Source organism: Sesamum indicum, linkage group LG1, assembly GCF_000512975.1.
Source record: "Sesamum indicum cultivar Zhongzhi No. 13 linkage group LG1, S_indicum_v1.0, whole genome shotgun sequence".
Taxonomy (NCBI): domain Eukaryota; kingdom Viridiplantae; phylum Streptophyta; class Magnoliopsida; order Lamiales; family Pedaliaceae; genus Sesamum; species Sesamum indicum.
In genome coordinates this window covers 6,840,965-6,849,262 of record NC_026145.1, presented here as the reverse complement: position 1 = coordinate 6,849,262, position 8,298 = coordinate 6,840,965, and the positions used below count along the sequence as shown (strand labels likewise).

Here is an 8,298-nt window from a genome sequence, read left to right as displayed (position 1 = left end):
TACCTCTAGCAAGGTTTGGTATAGACCATCTTGTGGTGTAGTGTGTGTTCGAATAGAGGAGATATTGTTAGTCTTTGCATGAGTACACGGTTGGCGGAGAAAAACTTGAAGAAAGTCTTCAAATTAAAAAGGTAAAATTTCGTGATTATATTTCCATTACTCTATGTTACAATAGCCACTTATTTATGCTTGTTGAGTGTTGAATGCCAGGATTAAGGGACTAGTATATTTTGGTTTAAAATTTAAATATGCTTATTTTCATGATTCCGTTGCGTTCTTACCAAGTTCATGACCATACCTACTCTTTCAATGTATGTTTTGGGCATTACACAATGTATCGGGAATACACCGATGAGGACAACTCAAGAGCAATCTTTAATATCTAAATAAGGATTAAGGAAGTGTTCTTGACACACGATTTGTGGAGAGTTGATTCTGAAGGCTAAGTGATACTAGTTTCTGGATTCTTGTTAATAATAAATGAGTCCTCAAAAGTGTAGGCACATTGGGAATTGATGGTGAGTCTGGTAGCTTGAAAGAATTTCAAGAAGATGTCCGATCTCAAAGGTCGAATTTGGGACGATTTTAACAAATCAGTCTGGGAAAGCGGTTTGGATCAAAAACTCACATCCATTGGATGGATGTGGTGCCTACCACGGCTGAGCTAGTTGTAGCCTTGGAAGCGAATGACAAGGCTAGAGCGAAAACTGTTGGACACGAGATCTAATCACAAGATTCACAAAAATTCTTTGATAACAACAATTTGTAGGCAACAATGGTGAAGGAAATACACGATTGGATCGTATAGCTTCACCAAAAAATAAAGTAGACCCACAAAATCGAGCTAGTATCGTAGATTGCTCAGTCTTAGAAGGTTTCAAGTGAGATGGGTAATTACTTTAATGGTCAAGCAGGAAATTATTGAAATGGGTGACCAAAAGCCAATTGGATTAGTTGTTTGCCATTCACCAATCTTTATCGAGTAATATTAAATTGTTGAATATGGTAAGAATTCATCAAGTTGACAGTATGTTTTGTTGTGCTTACCACTTATGTTGAACAGAGTTTCAATGTCATAACAAAATGACCACAAACCGAAAGATCTAACCCGTGGAGTTGCATTGCACATAGGTTTGGCAGCTATGAAACCAACTCCTGAAGGTTGGTTTGTAATGTTCCAAATTGAGGACTTTGAGACAGGGCATCGGGTCTTATAAAGACTTGCACTAACTAATGAACCTTTTTTTTTTTTGCCGCAGAAAACGTAGGTCATTTGTGCAGTACTAGTGGGTTAGTTGGTAAGGTAGTCGACTAACTGAACTAACTAGCAGAAATCGTCAAATGGAAGCCTTGAAGGCTTGGTCGCTATGACTGGAACATTAGTTCTCAGACTTGAGGAATCATGACAGTTATGTGCATGTATCTTGGATATCACAAGTTGTCGCGGTGTCATGAGGTATGGTCATCATAACTTTTATCTAGTGTAGTTAGAATATGTAGTGAGGACAATGGATGTCAAGATAGAATCTGTCCCTATCAGTACATGACAGCATCCTATAAGCTCTAAAACCCGTTTATGCCCTTAAAATCTGTAGCCACGATGACTGAATGAATGGGATAGGTTTCTTGATTTAATCTGTACGGTAAATTAGGATTTGAATTATAAGTATAGTGCCTAGTCAAGAATGGGAAGCAATGTCCAATTTCATGCCTTTGACTAAGGTCAGAAGATGGTTGACAGTAGGATTATACTCGTATACAATTTGGAGCCTAAACAATCATGCCACTATTCACCTAATCTCTAGTGCTATGGACTATTGTTAGACAGCCACCCATGGTAACGAGTTATTTTTGGTTATGGGGTAATTAGAAAATAATTGGTTTAATATAATTTAATTAATTGTATTGATCACACACGTCCAAGTCTAGCTCAGGGTTAACCTAAAGAGTCACACACTACAACTAGAAATGGGGTGGAATTAATTTGGAATTAATTCTAGAGGAGTCAAATTAATTTAAATGGATTTATTTAATTCTTAGGGAGGATAAATATTTGGATCATTTATTTAGACCAATTTATTACATGGATGACTTGAAATTTAATTAATTGGATTGTTTTTATTAGCTTGGTCTAATTTATAAATTAAAAGAGAGAAAATGGGCTTGGATCTTTTAATTGGATTAAAAAAAGTGGAGTTTAATGATGGACTTGTAATTAAATTAAATTTAATTAAGATTTATTAGACATGAATTTGATTTTAATTAATAAGCCCGATCCATTAAACACAAGCCTAAGGCATATATGTGTGCATATAACTAGATCATATCTATACCACATATAAAAACCCTATCACAAGAGAGAACACACACTAGATCTCTACAGTCTCTCTTGGTTTTCTCTCTTTCTCGGCTCCTCTCCATCGTTTCTCTTATTGATCTTGGAGATCGAAGAAAAATCAAGAAGATCGAACACGTTAATTGATAAGAGTTGTTTGATTTCTTGCTCTCTGTGGTTGTTCTTGCTAACAGGAGAAAACTACATCTTCCTAGTGGGAGTGTCGCTATCTTTAGATGATCTCTACATAGAGATCTAGATCTGAGGAGGGGAGTCAACGCTTGAATTTGGTTCAAGAAATCAACGAGGGTAATGTATTTGCTTTATTTTATTCCTTATTTTCTTGTCATTCTTGACCTATGTTTGCAATTAGATTGTTTTTAATAGACCAAACTCCCGAAAAAGATCAAGGTTACATCCCTTGATTGGGATTTATATTTATTTTTCGATCAGTTTTGATTTCTTGCTCTTCCACCATGCTTCCCGGGTTGATCCACTCTCTACAGTTTGTAAGCAGAAATGCTCCCTCTATGGATTAAAACAACCTTCCAGGTAGTGGAATTTGGAGTTTACACTGAAGTTGGAGGTATACGGTTTTGTTTATTCAACCCATGACCATTGTATAGATGTCCCTCTTGATGTACGTAGACGACATACTAATAATGGGGCTTTCATTGTCTGAAATAGAGGGCGTCAAAGCTTATCTTCATAATTTATTTAGCATCAAAGATATTGGTGATGCTCAATATATCCTGGGGCTAGAAACTGCTAGGAATTCTTCAAGAACGTATCTTGCTCAAACAAAGTATATGCTTGACATCATTACAGATACAAGGCTACTACACTCCAACGCGGACTCTACTCCATTCCCTCAAGGCCTAAAACTAACTACTGAATGTGGAGCTCAATTGTAACATCTAGATGTCTATGGATGGTTGCTTGGTCGTTCGTTTTATCTTGGGTTTACTAGGCTTTACATTTCCCATTCGGTCTAGCAACTTAGTCAATTCGTTTCTCATCCTTGTGAAGTTCACTGGTCTGTTGCTCTTCATGTTGTCAACTACCTCAAGGGTTACCCTTCAAAAGACATTTTTCTTCTAGCTTCAAACACTTTCAGCTCAGTGCTTTTTGTGACGTTGATTGAGCCTCGTTCGCTATTCTTTGACTGGTTTTTGTGTCTTCCTTGGTGTTGTCCCCATTTCCTGGAAGACAAAGAAACAATCCGTAGTTTCTTGATTCATGGTGGAAGCTGAATATTGGAGCATGGCAGCTACAATTTGTGAGCTGCATTGGGTTTCCTACATTTTACGTGATTTTGGTGTTAACATTGTTCCTTAGGTTCAATTATATTGCAACGACAAGGTTGCTCTACATATTATGGCTAATCCAGTTTTTCACAAATGAACCAAGCACATCGAAATCGACTGTGACATAGTTCGTGATGCCTATAAGGAAGGTTTGTTAATCCTTCACATATGAAGGGCATTGATAAACTAGCTGATGTTTTTACTAAACCGCTTCCATTCAAATCCTTTTCATCCATGATGTCCAAATTAGGACTTGTCTCGCTTGCATGTAGACCCCCCTATGGGGGGCTGTTGAACATTCAAGAGATGTTGCAGCCCCTATGGTGAGGATGATGATTCCTCTGCATCTGATAACAAGAATGACTTTGGGACCTTGGATAAAGGATATCTGAAGTCTTGTTTTTGGCTTAGCGCTTCTTTTAGTAACTTACGTTTCTTTGTCTTGTTGTAACTTTGCTCCGTCATCCGCCCATATCAGCCTCCAGTTAGTTAGGAGTTAGTTAAGAAATAGAGGTGGTGGATTTGTTTATTTAAAGGGGGGTTTCCCTCTAATTGAATCAAAATTTTCATATGCAGAAATTCATCAAATTGAAAATGGCTTCTCTCTCATTCAATTTTACTTTCACGCCTTGAATTATTATTGAGAATTTATCCAAGTGGCGACTTTTTGGCGCAAAATGCAATGGATCATTTTTAATCCGATATTTTTTATAATTGTCTGCAAATTTTTGAAAGTTTTGTAAGCTCTGTATAGGTTCGAAGTTAGGAATGATTATGTCGATGTTCTGCATCCCTCTAATAGGTTTGTATGGGGCCTTATTAGCTAGAGGCTGGGAGATGGGACTTGGGGTGGTGGCTCGAAACGGTAGAGGTACTTGTCTGGGTTGGTTATCGCGGAGACTGGATAGGAGAGGCACTGGCGAGGTTGCTAAAGCTTTGGCAGCTTGGGAGGCCATCCTGCTAGCCGGTCATTATCAAAGGAGGCTACGCTATGCTAATCAACAAACTCTGGCGGTGTATCGGGACCTTTGTTTTATTGGTAGTGTGGCTGACTCAAAATTTCAAGCTTGAGTCGAGTCAGCTCGAGTTCAAAATACTTTTTGTTCATCAATTTGCTAGCTTTCTAATTTTTTATTCTTATATACTTTTTATTTTTCAAATTTTTATATATTTAACTCCATATTCAATACTTTATATTAAAAATTAACCATATATTATAATTATTAAGTAATATCACATATTTTAAGTCTAACTAATGATAAAATATAGTATTTTTATTTATATATTTAATCTCTATACAAAAATAAGGTGAATTAACAAGTTAGTAAGTTCATTATTATTACTATATATGTTTTATTTATATAATTAATAATTTCTTAAATTATCAACAGTTTTAAAAAAATTAGGAATATATTTTTTATAAAATAATTTGGATTTGTCAATCTAACATAATAAATAAATATTCTAAAATAATTTTTATTTTAATTATAATAAAACTTTATAAAATAAAAAAGCTTGAGCCAAAAAAAGTTTTGAGCTCGTTGAGCTCGAACTTGAGCTTGAGCTCAAAAACAAAATCTCGAGCCGAATTTTGGCTGAGCTCGACTCGAGCTCTGCTCTTTTACATTCCTAGTTTAGTTAAAAAAAATTATTTAATATATAACAAATTAGTAATGAGTAAATTAAAGTTAAATATCAATTTTCATTATTTTTCTTTTTGAGAGGAAATTGAACACAAGAACTTGTTGGTATATGGCCCAATGCTCACATAAGCTCATCTGGCGAAGCCCATCACACGATCCACTTGGCTTGACCCACACCGACCCGGTCCACACTCGGTAAACCCGACCCGTGTCTCTACCTATTTATTCCCTAATTCTAAACCCTAGCAGCATTTTCTCCCCTCTTCTTCTTTGACTTGCGCCGCCCTTCTCTCTTCTCCTATTCTGCCATGGATCTTCTCTGACCATGTCTTTCATGGTGGCTTTCCAAAGCCAATGCAGTGGCTTTCCAAAGCCAATGCAATGGCTTTTGGAAAGCCACTGAGGCTTCCTTTTATATGTATTCCTCACATCTTTATAAAAGGGGTCATCCCCTTCGACAGAAATACACCGTTTCTTCTATCTACTATCTAAAAGTTCTGAATATTCAATGCGGTTCTCTGTGACCAGTGTAGATCTTCGTGATCTAAGACGAGCCTATTGCGGAGTAGCCGTGGACTGACTCTGTGTGGTGGCCGGAGTCTCTATGACATTGTTACCGGTCTTTTGTCGGCGTCATTTTATTGGATCTGGTTCAATCTGAGCCTCTCATCTCTTTTGTTAAAATATAATTTGTTTATATTTTTATTTTACTTATTTTGGTCTGTAATCATATAAGGAGTTTTATACTCCGCTTTCTTTGTAATAGTTTGTTAGGCCATTCATTTTAAAGGCATCACTGAGGGGTTTCCACACTACTGAACTTATATATGTCAAACAGCATTCAGCATTCAGCATACAGTTAACTATTAGAACCATAAAGAAACAGGAGACAACATTTAAAAACATTGAAATGGATGGACCAATTTACCTTCATTGGGATTGAATCTTAGGCTACTTGATTTCGAGAACGCCATTGGGCTTTCCTTAGAAAATTTTGAGTTTAAATTATTAAATATTGTTCTATAGCATAGTAGGTCTTTTTTAAATTTTATTTATCTGATATTGTTGATTAGAGTATAATTATTATAGTTGTCTTTATTAGATATTGATTATAATCGAATTATTTTAATTAATAATATGTGGTCGCTTCAAATAAAAAAAAATTATCTCTTGTGAAACTATAATTTTAATTCGAGAAAGGGATAACCCTTGAATACTTCATCAAATTTTGACCAATTAATTGTCCTACAATATATAATTGTCCTTGAAACATCCATGATATTTTGAGTCAACCCATAATTTTTATATAATTTGCATGTCAATATGTTATATTTATTTTTTTGAGTCGGTTTGGCCTGATCAATCCATTGATATACAGAGAGAATACGTACAATCAGTACAAAAAATGTGGGATTTGGCATGGTCAGTGTCCTGTTCCAAATCCTGTTCAATATTGGAACGGGTTTTAGGTCTGAGAAACGAATATTGAAGGATGATGTCAGGTAGAATATTTTTCTTGGGTTACGAATTTGGCACGGCACAACCATCCCAAAATTGAGTTCCAAAAGAACAGTTACTAGACCCGTTCCACATTCCGTGCCAAATTGATAACAAAAAATCATTGGAACTCAATTTGGAATACTATATTAGATGTAGGAACTGACACAAACTAACCGTTCCTACACCCGTTGCAGAATATGTCTCAAAATTGATAGTTAGAAAATGTATTCCTAAATGAGGTACGAATTGAAATGGTTCCTTAGAATTATTTCCTATGTGTTAATGTGACCGTTCCAAATGATCTTCAACGGCTACATTTCAATGGTCTGCAAATCGTTCCAACAACCGTGACAACGGTCGTTCCTGAATTAAGAATTAACGGCTACTTATGTGTTCCTATGCCCGTTCCAAAGACTCTTCCATTTTTTTCTATATATATGTGTTCCTCTCTTTTCATTTAATCTCACTATCTTGTTCAATCTTTCTTATTCTCTCTCTATTCTCTCTCTAATTAGAAAATTAAGTTTAAAAGTTATAATTCTATAACTATGAAACTTAAGTTTGAACTTGTACTATCGACGTTGTTTTTAGCTGCTTCTCTTGATGATCTCTTACATAATTTCTTCTCGATCGCTGGTAATTCCTCATCAACTCCGACCATAGTACCATTTCATAATTAATGTTGTTCAATAACAATTGTTGTGCCGTTTACAATTAATGTTGTCTAATAACAACAACGACTGTTCCTACATGAGTTTCTGAATCCATGCCTATGGATGTCCATAGCTTGATTGTTTTGTTCTCGATTATGATATCTCTACATCTGAGAGCTTAATTCATGTTAATTTAAATGTATAACAATACTTACCATATGTGAACATTTGTAGCAATCCGATCTAAAATCAAACGGTCTAATGGACACTTGCATCATTTTTAATCTCACCGATTGTGTATCCGATACGATATCTCAGAATCCATGCAATAAAAATGTCCGGAACATCATCGAATGTAGGATTTTATCGATTTAATAATATCCAACAGTATAAGATGCTACTTACATCTATATAAGATTAACAATTCTATACATACAAGTACTTGATCTTTTGAACAGTTGTCAAATTTTATTCATAACATTATATATTTCCAATTGCCTTAACTACTTGTTGGTCTATCTTTTTCTGATCATTAACATGTTTGAGACGATTTTTTCTATGTTTTTTATTTTTCTTAATTATTTGGAAAATTCATTTTGAGACACTATTAGGAACGGTAGTTAAGTTTATACCCAAACAACAACGTCTTGTTCTATTTGGAATGAGTATTTGGAAAGTTTACATAGGAACGATTTTTTAGTAAATAATTGTCAATAAAAACGATGTTGTTTTGTGCATTAGGAACAGGCTTGCGAACGATTTGTTTAAAACTGACCATTTCTAAGCCCGCTCCAAAAACCAATAGCGTTGGCCTTCTCCACCACTGCCGCCATCTGCCACCGTTTAAACAACAACATTTG

At 35.4% G+C, this 8,298-nt stretch overlaps 1 long non-coding RNA gene across 1 annotated transcript; it reads left to right on the top strand.

Annotated features, from left to right (window-relative positions):
* LOC110012199 lies at positions 2,334 to 6,218 on the top strand. The gene is made up of 2 exons (XR_002287369.1): positions 2,334 to 2,644; positions 4,445 to 6,218. It is a non-coding gene; the product is annotated as an uncharacterized LOC110012199 (long non-coding RNA).